The sequence below is a fragment of the Tamandua tetradactyla genome, chromosome 7, assembly GCF_023851605.1.
Source record: "Tamandua tetradactyla isolate mTamTet1 chromosome 7, mTamTet1.pri, whole genome shotgun sequence".
NCBI lineage: Eukaryota > Metazoa > Chordata > Mammalia > Pilosa > Myrmecophagidae > Tamandua > Tamandua tetradactyla.
In genome coordinates, this window is record NC_135333.1 from 76,646,181 (window position 1) to 76,660,985 (window position 14,805).

At 36.4% G+C, this 14,805-nt stretch overlaps 1 protein-coding gene across 19 annotated transcripts in view; it reads right to left on the reverse strand.

Annotated features, from left to right (window-relative positions):
• Positions 1 to 14,805, reverse strand: part of GRIN2B (glutamate ionotropic receptor NMDA type subunit 2B) — an 849,505-nt gene that overhangs the window by 518,653 nt on the left and 316,047 nt on the right. For all 19 annotated transcript variants that reach the window (XR_013179559.1, XR_013179558.1, XR_013179557.1 and 16 more), the window contains one exon: positions 12,705 to 12,841. The gene's annotated coding sequence lies outside the window, so the exon portion shown is untranslated. The remainder of the gene's footprint in view (positions 1 to 12,704; positions 12,842 to 14,805) is intronic.

Below are 14,805 nucleotides of genomic sequence, written 5' to 3' on the forward strand. Positions count from 1 at the left end.
CAATAATAGAGATAAAGTATACACTAGAGGCACACAACAGCAGATTTGAGAAGGCAGAAGAAAGAATCAGCAAACTGAAAACAGGACAATCAGAATCATACAGTCAAAAGAATAGATGGAGAAAAATATTAAAAATTGAGCAGTGTCTCAGGGATTTGGGTGACAGCATGAAGCAGAGAAACATACATATTATGGGTGTGCCAGAAGGAAGAGAGAAAGGAAATGGGACAGAAAGAATAGTTGAGGAAATAATAGCTGAGAATTTCCCAACTGTATGAATGTCTAAGAAATACAACATACCCCAAACCCAAGCAGAATAAATAATAATAGACCTACTCTGAAATATGTATAATCAGAATGTTAAATGTCAATGATAAAAAGACATTTCTGAAAGCAGCAAGAGAAAAGAGATTCATAGCATGCACAGACTCCTCAGTAAGACTTTATGGGCTAATTTATCATCAGAAACGATGGAGGCAGAAGGCAATGGTAGGATCTATTGAAGATACTGAAAGAGAAAAAATGCCCATAAAAAATTCTTTATCTGGCAAAACTGTCCTTTAAAAATAAGGGAGAGCTTAAAAAAACAGAAACTGACAGTTTATCAACAAAAGACCTGCTCTACAAAAATTACTAAAGAGAATTCTGCAGGTTGAAGGAAAAGACAGGAAACAGTTACTTGGAGTAGTGTGAAGAAATGAAGATCATCAGTAAGGGGAACTGAAAGGTTCAATGCAAAACCCAACAGTACTGTATCTCAATATAAAACTCTACTCTTTAATTACTATAAGAGTCAGAATATAATTGAACAAGAAAAGGGCATATTTTCTAATAATGGACATAAAATACAAAGAGGTAAAGTGGAACAAAAACAACATAAATAGGGGAAACAGGGATATAGGAAAAGAGAATGTGCATGCTATTGAAATTATGTTGGCATCTTTTCAAATTAGTAGTTATAGATGTAGGTTGGGTAGTATAAATCCCAGGATAACCACAGAGAAAGTGTTTTTAAAATATACAGAAACATAATAGAGAAGATAGAATTTAACAAATGAGTATGACTGCTGAATCATTTTATTGATATATCTTTTGGTCTCCAATGTCACAAAGCAGTTAGAAGAAAAAAACAAAAAATTATGGAACTGTAACCCATACCAAACTTTAAAATCTGTTCTATAAAAATGAATAAATAAAATAATAAAAAAGAAAGAAAGAAATCTGTTCTATAACTACTAGCTAAAATGTGCTTGGAAACATATTGCTTTTTGTATATATGTTATATTTCACAATAAAAAAAGTTTAAAAAACAAAACTAAAAAACATACATACAGAAACAAAAATGAGAATGGATCAGCTGGATATACCACAAAAGGTTAACTATACAGAAGAGGAGGTTGCAATAAACGAAAAGGGAGACAAAAAAAAGATGCAACATATAAAATCCAAAGGACAAAATGGCTGAAGAAAGTATTACCTTTACAGTAATGAACACTGAATATTAATGGTTTAAACTCCCCAATAAAAAAACACAAATCATTACAAGAGGACGTAATACCAATTCTGTTCAAACCCATTCAAAAAATTTAATAGGAGGGAACACTACATATCTTATTCTGTGAAACCAACATGATCCTAATACCAAAGTCAGATACTATAAGAAAACAAATTACTGGCCAATTTCTCTTACAAATATAGATGCAAAAAGTCCTCAAGAAAATACTCACAAATCAAATCCAATATCATATTAAAAGAATTATATGCCATGATCAAGAGGGTTTTATCCAGACAAAGTATGCAAGGGTGGTTCAACACAAGAAAAACAATGAATGTAATACACCACATTGAAAAAACAATGGGAGAAGAAGCACACAATCATGTTAATTGATGCAGAAAAGGCATTTGACAAAATCCAGTATCCTTTCTTGATAAAAACCAAAAGGAAACTGTTTCCTTTGAAAAAGGGAACATTCAGAACCATGTAAAGAGGGAATTCCTGGGGCCACATGCACATGTATAAGATCTGACACATTGCACAGAGAGGATGAGGGAGGCCCTTGAACTTTACCCTAGATCTCTATAATAAACTAAATTTATGGATAAGTTCCAAAAGAGAGCATTCTACAAAGACTGAGAAAGTTTGTTTTACCCCCTTTATAATTATTGTTTTTTACATGGGCAGGCACCAGGAAATGAACCTCGGTCCCTGGCATGGCAGGCAAGAATCCCGCCTACTGAGCCACCGTGGCCCACCCCCTTTTATAATGCTTGTTCTTAGCTCCTGACATTCAAGGAAAGCTATGTCAAAATAATAGTTTCTATCCAATAGTTAGACACAATGGCTAGCACTTACATATTACAATATCAAAATGTCCAGGTTTCAAGAAAAGGTTACAAGACATATAAAGAAACAAGAAGCAGTGGCCCAGGCAAAGGAGAAGATTAAAGCATTAGAGATCAACAACAATATTCCAGACAGAGATTTTTAAAAGGGTCCTAAATATACTTAAAAGACCAAAGGAAAATAGGACAAGGAAATAAAGGAAAATGTTAGATGAACACAAATAGAATATCAATAGAGAGCTGAAAATTATGAAAAAGAACTAGATGGATCTGAAACCCACAGTAACAGAAATTAAAAATTCCCTAGAGGAATGTCATTACTGCAGGGTGTTGAAAATTGATAGTAATAATTGTTTTAAAATTTTAACTTGCGTTTGAGAATAAAGCAAAAAATGCTTTATTTATTTTGACTAGTGCATTTCCTAATATAATTTATGTAGACAGCTTAATTGAACACCATAAGTACATGGAACCTTGAGTAGGGCATAAGATTTTGTGGGTTTGTCCAGAGTGATGCCCCGATAAATCCCAGAGTGATTTGAACAGTGAATATAAAAGGTATTTGCAAAATCCCCTTCAGGGAATGGTAAGAAAGGGGGAAAATTCAACCTCCCCAAGTTGAATTCTTGATATTCTCACAAGCAGTGCTGACAACCAAAGCAATAGGCTGAGCACCCAATCTTGGGGTTTGTTCATATGAAACTTAACCCCGCAAAGGATAGGTTAAGCCTACTTAAAATTAGGCCTAAGAGTCACCCCCAAGAGAACCTCTTTTGTTTCTCAGATGTGGCCACTCTCTCCAGCCAACACAACAAGCAAACTTGCTGCTCTCCCCCTGTCTATGTGGGACATGACTCCCAGGGTTATGGACCTTCCTGGCAACGTGGGACAGAAATCCTAGAATGAGCTGGGACTCAGCATCAAGGGATTGAGAAAACATTTTCAACCAAAAGGGGGAAGAGAGAAATGAGACAAAATAAAGTGTCAATGGCTGAGAGACCAACAAACAGAGTTGAAAGGTTATCCTCGAGGTTATTCTTACGCATTAAATAGATATCACCTTGTTAGTCAAGACGTAATAGAGAGGCTGGAGGGAACTGCCTGAAAATGTAGAGTTGTGTTCCAGTAGCCACATTTATTGAAGATGACTGTATAATGATATAGCTTTCACAATGTGACTATGTGATTGTGAAAACCTTGTGTCTGGTGCTCCTTTTTTCTACCTTATCAATAGATGAGTAAAACATATGGCATAAAAATAAATAATAGGGGGAACAAATATTAAAATAAACTTAGATTGAAATGCTAATGATCAATGAAAGGGAGGGGTAAGGAGTATGGTATGTATGAATTTTTTTCTGTTGGCTTTTTATTTCTTTTTCTGAACTGATGCAAATGTTCTAAGAAATGATCATGATGATGAATATGCAAAAAAAAAAAAAAATTCCCTAGAGGGGAATTGGAGCTGGCCGAAGAAAGAAGCAGTGAAAGTAAGACAATTTGAAGGTAAGACAAGTCAAGTCATCCAGCCTGAGGAGCAGAAAGGAGAAACAATGAAGAAAAGCAAACAGAGCCTGAGGAATCTATGGGACACCATCAAGCATACCAATATATGCATTGTGAGAGTTCCAAAAGGAGAAGAAAGAGCAGAAAAGGCAGAGAGAATACTCAAAGAAACAATGGCTAATAACTCTCCAAATTTAATGAAAACCATGAATATATAAATCCAAGATGTTCAACAAACTCCAAACAAGTTAAACCCAAACAGACCCACACCATGCTATGTCATAATCGAACTGTTGAATGCCAAAGATAAAGAGAAAATTCTGAAAGCCAAAAAAGAGAAGTAACATGTCATCTACAAATGATCTTAATAAGGTTAAGTGCCAATTTCTTATCAGAAACCATGGAGCCAAGTAGGCAGCAGGAAGAAATATTTAAGGTGCTGAAAGCAAAAAAACTGTCAACCAAGAATTATATATCTAGCAAAACCATCTTTCAAATGAAAGGGAGGATGTAGTAAGACATTCCAAGAAAAATAAAATGAGAGAGACTTTGTCACCACTACACTAGACTGGCCTTACACAAAAAAAAAAAAATGCCAAAAGAATTTCTATAGGTTGATAGGAAAGGATGCCAGATAAATTGACTGAAGCCACATGAAGAAATAAAGATCTCCAGTAAAGATAATAACATGGGTAAATATATATACCATACTATTATATTTTTGATTCATGACTCTACTTTTTACTTTCTATAGTACCTAAAAGGTAAATTTTAAAAAAGTAATAGTAACTTAATTGCTTTGGAGCCTATGGTGGTTTGGAGTTGAACGTAACCCAGAAAATTTTACCCCATTCCTGTGAGTTTGAACCTATCATAAGCAGGACCTTTTGATAAGGTTACTTTAACTAAGGTGTGGCCCAGGATGGGTCTTAATCCTATTACTGAAGTCCTTTATAGACAGTCTCTCAGACAGAGAGAAAAAGCTGTGGGAAGCATGAAGCAGAAGGTCAGTGGAACCCAGAAGAGAGTGGAGAGCCATGGGAGTCTGCCATGGACATTGCCATATAACAGAGGAACCCAGGATTAAAGAGCACTGGTAGCCAGTCCCAGAATACCAGTCTTTGGGAAGAAAGCATCACCTTGATAATGCCTGGATTTGGACTTTTCTTGGCTTCAAAACGGGGATCTAATAAATTCCCATTGTTTAAGGCAGCCCATTGCCTGATATTTGCTCGATCGGCCAAGGAAACGGAAACAGACTCACAATGTATAAATAAATAATTTGTGACAAGAATTATATAAAGCTGAGGGTAAGGGGGCATAAGAACATAATTTATGTACACTATCAAAGTTTAATTGGTATCAAAGCAAACAAGAGTTTGTATTACCTCATTTAAAATTCACATAACACCAAAAGGTAGGTGCTATTATTACCCATTCTAAAGTTGGAAAAAAAAAAAAAAAGCAAACAAGAGTGTTAGAGATTAAGGATCTTAAATTTAAGCCCCATGGTAACTACAAAGAAAATATAAAAGGATATGCAAACTCATAGAAACAGAAGGTTAGGTACAGGTTACCAGGGGTAGGGAAAAGGGGCAGTGGGGAGTTGGATCAAAATAAGTATAAGGGGCGGGCCACGACGGCTCAGCAGGCAGAGTTCTCACCTGCCATACTAGAGATATGGGTTCGCTTCCCAGTGCCTGCCCATGCAAAAACAAAACAAAACAAAACAGAAGGAAAAGTTCTAGTAATAGGCTATGGTAAGAGGACTGCAACATTGTGAATGTGGTTAATCCCACTGAAATATACACTTGGAAGGGGTTGGTATGGAAAGATTTATGTTGTATGTATGTCTCCATGATTAAGAAAAAAAGAAAGAAACTAAAGTAATGACAATTAAATGCAATACCTGATACTGTATGGTATATAAGAATGGAGGATAAAAAAGCTCAAATGGACATATGAGACATACAGAAAATCAGAATATAGAATGTAAGCTTTTTATCAATGTTAAATTTCTTGAACTTGATAACTGCATTTAAGTGATTACATAAGTGAATATTCTTTTTCATAGGAAATTACATGGAATTATTGTGTTCAAGCATTATGATGTGTACAATCTGCTCTCAAATGTTTCTAAAATAGACAATAGATGAGATAGATGAGAAAGAAAGAATATTAGATAGACAGACAGATAGATGATGTATGGATGGAAGGGAGGAAAGAAGGAAGGAAGACAGAAGGATGGATGGATAGATGGTAGACAGATGGATAGTAGATAGAATGATACTGCAAAAGCAGCAAAATGTTAAAATTGGTGATTCTAGGTAGTAGATGTAGGTGTATGCTGGAGTTCTCTGTATGACATTTGAATTTTTGCAACTATCCTGTAAGTTTGAAACTGTTTCAAAATAAAAAGCCTTTTTTTAATTATTCAGGCTATTCTTGCTATGACATACTTCCACTGAGCATCTAAAGGGGAAACAGTGACTTAGGCTTCCTTCACCAGTAATAAAGATTTTACAGCTGAAATGAGCATTGCTGTGGAATCCAACTTATTGCTGTCAGGATAATAAGAGAAAAGACTCGGCCTTATGACTCAAGTAAATAAATATGGCTAGGAAACACTGCAGAAGCAGGTAACACTGAGAGAAAATGAGAATTGTTACTATTTTTAGTCCTACCTTTCTGATTATAATTGTAGTTGAAGAGCAACTGGCACGAACAATATAAAGGCAAAGTTAATTTCAGGTCCTGAGCTTGCTGCATAGTTCTTAAGATTATTTGAAATGCAATGTGATCTACAGTCATTTTTCAACTGTGTGACAAGGAAAGTTTGAGATAACTAAGTAGCTGCTTGAAGATTCATAGAAAATAGATGTTGAAGGAAATTGATTACAGAAAGATATTTCACTTTAAAAAATCTTATAAATGCTTCGCACATAATACAGTGACTATTATTTTTTAAAATGGAAAATAAATGCTGGCAAGGATGCACAGAAATAAGACCTTCTTACATTTTTGGTGGGGATACAAAACGGTGCAGTAGAAAAGAGTTTGATGGTTCCTCAGGTTAAATGTAGAATTATCATATAACCCAGCAATCTCACTTCCTGGTGAATACCCAAAAGTATTGAAAACAAGGATTCAAACAGATATTTCTACATCAATGTTCATAACAACATCATTCACATATCCAAAAGGTGGAAGCATCTCAAGTGCCCATCAACAGATAAATGGGTAAACAAAGTAGAATATTATTCTGCCTTAAAAAGCAATGAGGTTCTGATACATGCTACAATACGGATGGACCTTAAACACTTCATGTTGAATGAAACAACCAAGACACAAAAGGACAGATAATGTGTGATTTTGCATACATGAACTAACTAGAACATGCAAATTTATAGAGACAGAAAGTAGATTACAGGCTACCAGGGATGGGGGAGGGGAAGGGATGCTTACTTCTTACTTAATCCATAATGCTAAAAGGGTGCAGAGTTTCTTTTGGGGATGATGGAAAAGTTTTGGTAATAGATGGTGGTGATAGTAGTACAACATTAGGAATGTAATTGATACTACTGAATTGTATATTTGAAAGTGGTTAAAATGGGAAACTATGTTGTAAATGTTACCTCAATGAAAATTTTTTTAATTTCATATGGTGCACCCCATTCCCCCTTTCAAGCTAACATTTACTGAAGACTTACAACATGCCAGATACTGTGGTAATTGCTTTAATGAAGATGACCTCATTTAATTATCAAAACAAACATGTAAGATAGGTATTGAATCCATCCAACATGTAAAAATGAGGTTGGAATTTGAACTTAGTCTCTGACTTTAGAGCAAATTGATGAAGAAGGAAGATAAACTACCCTTCCACTTTCTGTCATTTACTGAATGGAAGAAGCATGTCCTACTTCCTGCACTGACACTCCCATCACTGAGAATAGACTCCAGGGTTGCCAATATGAGCAGAGTTGCCATGGTGAGTCAGTAAGAAAATGACAACTGCAGCATCCCTAAAACACCTGTAACACCTCCTCCTGTGCATCCATATGGCTTGGGTGCTGTCCCGTGCTGAGTCTAAGTCTCAAAGTAGGTCAACTCTCACTTCTTTCCCCAGATCAAAGTGCTCAGAAGTAGACACTCAGGTTCAATTTCTAAACACTGCTTTTACCATTATCCAAGGAAGCAGAATGATTCTGGGATTCACTTCCATGACTTCACAATGTCCAGTCTCCTCATTCTTTCCCTAACCTTATGCTCCAGAGTGGCCAGATTCAACTATGTTAAATGTGTATATGAAAGCAAACAATGTTCATTCATGGAAACTACACCAAAGGTTGAATTTGTAGGACCTATGAAGTGTGGAACAAATTTGATCTACATTATATGATACTCAGAATGTTCAGTAAATGTACATGATACATCTGCACATGTCAATACAGATGGAGCTCCATTGTTAGTCACTATAAATATCCATGCTCAAGAAATACAAGAGCCAAATCAAACCACAAGCATAGGATGAAGGGGAGAAATCCTTATGCTCAAGGAAATCCCCACCCTAAAAGAAGGATCATCTAAGAAATTCTGCAAAATAGCATGCTTGCTGATAGATGACAGAATTGTGTCCAATAGTCTATGGGGATAAATTTTTTTGAGAGAGAAAAAATTTCTAACTTTATAATGGAAGTTAATGAGACAATGATTTTGACTTTAAGGAACAACCTTACATAGATAACTTGGCTGGAATTCATTTGCGTCAGTTTAAGAGCCTTTTGGTTCCAAGTGATAAAAGTTTAATTCAAACTAGCTTAAACAAAAAGGGAACTTGTTAGCTAAAGTAACAGGCCCAGGGCTGATTTCTGCCACAAACTAATCCTAGTGTTCAAGCTCTGCCACCAGCAACTGTTTTTACTCTCAACCTGGGTTGTGCTTTCCTTCAGGTTTTGCTTTCGTTCTCAGTGACCAACTGGTGACTGGAATGTGTGTCAACAACCCTTGTCTTACCCTCTTTAATTTCAGGGGGAGTTTGATGAATAAATTTTTTGGGCGCCATACTTACTGGCTTAAATTGTTTCAGTTGCCCATCCTTGATCCAATCACTATAACCAAGGGAATTGAATGCACTCATGTGAGTGACCAAGTCAAATCACATATCCATCCATAGAGCCAGGAGGGCTTGGAGTGGCAGGGTGAGTCCTCAGTGGAGTTTCAAGAACTATTTCAAAAAAAAAAAAAATAGGAGGAAAAAGGCTCTAAAAATGACAGATGTCCTCTATAGCACCTCTTTAAAAAGCAGAAGTACTTGTAGTAATTTATTAAAATTATTCCACGTTGACACACATAGAACATTCATCTATGAGTATAATTAAGTTTTTTTACCAATGTAGCATTTTAAAAAGACCTGAAATATTGGCACATGTTAAAATGTTTGGAGGCCCATCAGTTTGAAAATGCTTGCAAAAATGACATTAAGTCTAAAATTAAATCCAAGAACAAGACCAAAGAATCTTGTATTTCTATCTCAAATTGACTTGTAACACATAAAAGGTTATCCTGATAAATATACATAAACTTTTTGTATAATTTCTCCATATTTCAAGTTTGTCTTCCTCTAACAAAGGATGTGCGTAGCAGCAGGGATCTTTTCTACAAGCCTCTCCGGATCTACTCTCCATCCTCCAAACTAACCTGTGCCCTGAAAGACTGCCTTGTATGGACTGCATCAATAGTTTCCCTTATTATCCAGATTCTGGGTAGGTTCAACCAATAGGGAGACCTGGTGAGAGATCATATGAAAAACGATGATAGAGGTACAAACTGCATCCCTCAACCAAAGGTCACAACTCCTATCAAGGAAGTCCTTTCCACATGACTTTCATTGAAAATTCAAGTAACTCCTCTCTGTTCTTGTTCCTTCAGGCTTAAGGCTAGTAAGGCATCTCCTGGCTCCTGCACCACCCATTGTTGTTTCCTTACAAACTCCCACATCTTTGTTAATATCCCTTTATTAAATACTCTTCAATTTTTCCTAATTTGAGGGCGCTATTTCCTTTAGGACTCTGATTAATACAGTTTGTAAAATTAGGAAAGAAAGGGGGTGGGGAGTAGAAAGGAATAGAAAAGGTGACCAGGAACTACAGGTCAAGAAGTAGATTGACACATCTATGGCCGATTGATTTTTGATAAGAGTACAAGTACATGCAATGGGGAAAGAATAGTTTATTCATTAAACAATGCTGAGAAAACTGGATATCCACATGCAAAAGAATAAAGTTAGGGCAGGCCACGGTGGCTCAACAGGCAAGGATGCTTGCCTGCCATGCCAGAGGACCCAGGTTTGATTCCCGGTGCCTGCCCATGTAAAAAACAAACAAACAAACAAACAAAAAAGAATGAAGTTAGACCCATAATTATAACTTATACAAAAATCAGCTCAAAATGGATCAAGGACATAAATATAAGATCTAAAACTTAAAAACTCTTAGAAGATAACATAGGGGCAAATATGATCTGGGATTTGGCAATATATTCCCAGATGTAAAACAAAAAACAACAGCAACCAAATAAACAATAGATAAATTTTACTTCTTCAAAATTAAAAACTTAATGTGCAAAGGAAATTATAAAGAAAGGGAAAAGGCAACACACAGAGAAAATAACCACAAAACATATACAGGTATATCTCATTTTATTGTACTTTGTTTTATTGTGCTTCACAGATATTACAGTTTCTTAAAATTGAAGGTTTATGGAAATCCTGCATTGAGAAAGTCTATCAGTGCCATTTTTCCAATGGCATGTGCTCACATCATGTCTCTGTCACATTTTGGTAATTCTCATAATATTTCAAATTTTGATTATTAATATATCTATTACAGTGATCTGTAATCTTTGATCTTAATGTTATAATTCTTATGGAGTGCTATAAACCAGGCCCGTATAAGACAGCAAACAATGGATAAATGTGTGTTTTCTGACTGCTCTCCTTACCAGCCATTTCCCCTTCTCTCTTCTTCTTCTCATGCCTCCCTATTCCCTGAGACACAAAAATATTGAAACTAGGTCACTTCAGAAACATGCTGTGCTGGTTTGAAAGGATGTATGTACCCTAGAAAAACCATGTTTTAATCCTAATCTCATTATGTAAAGGCAGCCATTTCTTCTAATCCCTATTCAGCACTGTATGTTTGTGACTATAATTAGATCATCTCCCTGGAGATGTGACTCAATCAAGAGTGGTTGTCAAACTAGATTAGGTGGAGACATGTCTCCACCCATTCGGGTGGGTCTTGATTAGTTTATGGGAATCCTATACAAGAGGAAACATTTTGGAGAAAGCTGAAGATTCTGAGAGAGCAGAGAATGACATGCCACAAGAAGCAGAGTCCACCAGCCAGTGACCTTTGGAGATGAAGAAAGAAAATGCCTCCCAGGGAGCTTCATGAAACAGGAAGCCAGGAAAGAAAGTTCACCATGTGCCCTTCCAGCTGAGAGAGAAACCCTGACTGTATTCGCCATGTGCCTTCTCACTTGAGAGAGAAACCCTGAACTTCATTGGCCGTCTTGAGCCAAGGTATCTCTCCCTGGATGCCTTAGATTGGACATTTCTATAGACTTGCTTTAACTGGGACATTTTCTCGGCCTTAGAACTGTGAACTAGCAACTTATTAAATTCCCCTTTTAAAAAGCCATTCTGTTTCTGGCATATTGCATTCCAGTAGCTAGCAAACTAGAACACCTACAATGGCCTCTAAGTGTTAAAGTGAAAGGAAGACTCGCACATCTCTTGCTTCAAAACAAAAGCTAGAAATGATTAAGTTTAGTAAGGAAGGAATGTCAAAAGCAAAGCTAGGCCTCTTACATGAGTTAGCAAAGTTCTGAATTCAAAAGAAAAGTTCTTGAAGGAAATTCATATTACTCCAGTGAACACACTAATGATAAGAAAGTGAAAAAGCCTTATTGCTGATATGGAGAAAGTTTTAGTGGTTTGGAGAGATCAAATCAGCCACAACATCCCCTTAGGCCAAAGCCTAATGCACAGCAAAGCCCTAACTCTCTTCAACTCTATGCAGGCTGAGAGAGGTGAGGAAGCTACAGAAGAAAAGTTTGAAGCTAACCGAGGTTGGTTCATGAGGCTTAAACAAAGAAGCCACCTCCATAATATAAAGTGCAACGTGAAGCAGCAAGTGCTGATGTAGAAACTGCAGAAAGTTATCCAGATCTAGCTAAGATAATTTACAAAGGTGGCTACACTGAACAATGGATAAAACGGCCTTCTTTTGGGAGAAGATGCCACCTAGGACTTTCATAGCTAGAGAAGAGAAGCCAATGCCTGGCTTCAAAACTTCAAAGGACAGGCTGACTCTCTTCTTTAGAGGCTAATAGAACTGGTGATTTTAAGTTGAAGCCAATATTCATTTACCATTTTGAAAGTCCTAGGACCCTTAAGAATTATGCTAAATCTACTCTGTCTGTGCTCTTTAAAATTGGAACTATAAAGCCTAGATGAGAGCAAATCTGTTTATAACATGATTTATTGAATATTTTAAGCCTACTGTTGAGACATACTGCTCAGACAAAAAGATTCCTTTCAAAATATGACTGCTTATTGATAATGTACCTAGTCACCCAAGAACTCTGATGGAGAAGTACAATGAGATTACTGTTGTTTTCATGCCAGCTATCGCAACATTCATTCTACAGTTTTTGGATCAAGGAATCATTTCAACTGTCAAGGCTAATTATTTAGGAAATACATTTTGTAAGGCTATTGCTGTCATAGATAGTGATTCCTCTGCTGGATCTGGGCAAAGTACATTGAAAACCTTCTGGAAAGGACTCACCATTCTAGATGCTATTAAGAACATTTGTGGTTCACAGGAGGAGGTCATTATATCAACATTAACAGGAGTTTGGAAGAAGTTGGTTCCATCTCTCATGTAGTAGTTTGAGGGATTCAAGACTTCAGTAGAGAAAGTAACTGCAAACAGAGTGGAAATAGAAAAAAAAAAAAGCTAGAATTAGAAGTGAAGCCTGAAGATGTAACTGAATTGCTGCAATCTCATGCTAAAAGTTAAACGGACAAGGAATTGTTTCTTATGGATGAGTAAAAAAAGTGGTTTCTTGAGATGAAATAGATTCCTGTGATGATGCTGTGAACATTGTTGAAATGACAACAAAGGATTTAAAATATTATATAAAACTAGTTGATAAAGCAGCAACAGGGTTTGAAAGGATTGACTCCGATTTTAAAAAATTCTATTGTGAGTAAAATGGTATCAAACAACATTGCAGGCTACAAAGAAATCCTTTGTAAAAGGAAGAGTCAATTGATGTAGCAAACTTAATTGCTGCCTTATTTTAAGAAATTGCTACAGCCCACCCCCAATCTTCAGCTACCATCACCCTGATCAATCAGCAGCTATCAACACTGAAGCCAGGCCATCCACCAACAAAAATATTACAACTAGTGAAGGCTCAGATGTGGATAGCATTTTTTAGCAATAATGTATTTTTAAATTAAGGCATGTACGCTGTTTTTTACACAGGATGCTATTTACCATTTAATAGACTACAGTATAGTGTAAAAATAACTTTCATATGTACTAGAAAACAAAAAAAAATCCCATGATTCTCTCTATTGTGATATTCTCTTTATTACAGTGGTCTGGAACCAAACTCACAACATCTCCAAGGTATGTCTGTTTCAGATAAGGGCTTAATATTCAGAATATATAAAGAACTTTTAAAATGCTGCAAAAAAAAGGACAAAACTAGTCATTTCTCCAAAGAAGATATACAAATGGCCAATAAGTATATGAAAAGGCATATAATATCATTAGCCATTAGGGAAATGCAAATCAAAACCACAATAAAATACCACCTCACACCCACAGGATGTCTATTATTGAAAAAATGGAAAACAAAAGCATTGGAGAGGATTAGAAAACTTGGAACTCTAGTACATTGTTGGTGAAAAATGTAAAATGGTGCAGCCACTATGAAACACAATATGGCAATTCTCTGGAAATTTAAATAAAAACTTACTATATGACATGACAATTCAACTTCTAGGTATATACCCAAAGAAAGTGAAAACAGAATCTCAAACAGATACTTGTATACCACTTGAAGCAGCAAGTGCTAGTACAGAAACTACAGCCGTATCCAGAAGATTTAACTAAAGACAATTTATAAAGGTGGCTGCGCTGATTTGAAAATATTATGTACCCCAGAAAAGCCATGTTTTAACCCTGATTCTATCTTGTGAGGGCAGCCATTCTTTTAATCCTGATTCAACACTATAATCTGTAATCTTCTGATTAGATTATCTCCATCGAGATGTGATGCATCGATTGTGGGTGTGGTCTTTGATTATATGGAGATGTGATTCCACCTATTTCAGATGGGTCTTGATTAGACTACTGGAATCCTTTAAAAGAGGAAACATTTTGGAGAGAGTCAGAAATAACAGAGCCTAGAGAGAAGACAGGTGTCTCAGAGCCGACAGAAACTTCACGACAGAGCTGACACAGATGCTGACACATGGAGAATAGACAACAGATGTTTGGAGATGCTTGGAGCCCAGCAGATGTTGCCATGAGATATTAAGCAAGCCAGAATCTGGAGAGAGCCAAGAGAAGCCAAGAGATGAAAGCCAGCTCTGGAGAAGTAAAGTGAGGAAGTCCACATAGACAGAGACTAAAGCCACAGAGCCCAGGAGGAAGGGACCAGCAAACGTGAGCTACGTGACTTCCAAGCTGACAGAGGTGCTCCAGATGCATCAGCCTTTCTTGAATTAGGTATCTTTCCCTGGAAGCCTTAGTTTGGACATTTCCATAGGCTTAGAACTGTAGAATTGAAACTTATTAAATTCCCCTTTATAAAAGCCATTCCATTCTGGCAGCTAGCAAACTAACACAGTAGCTATACTAAACAATAGAT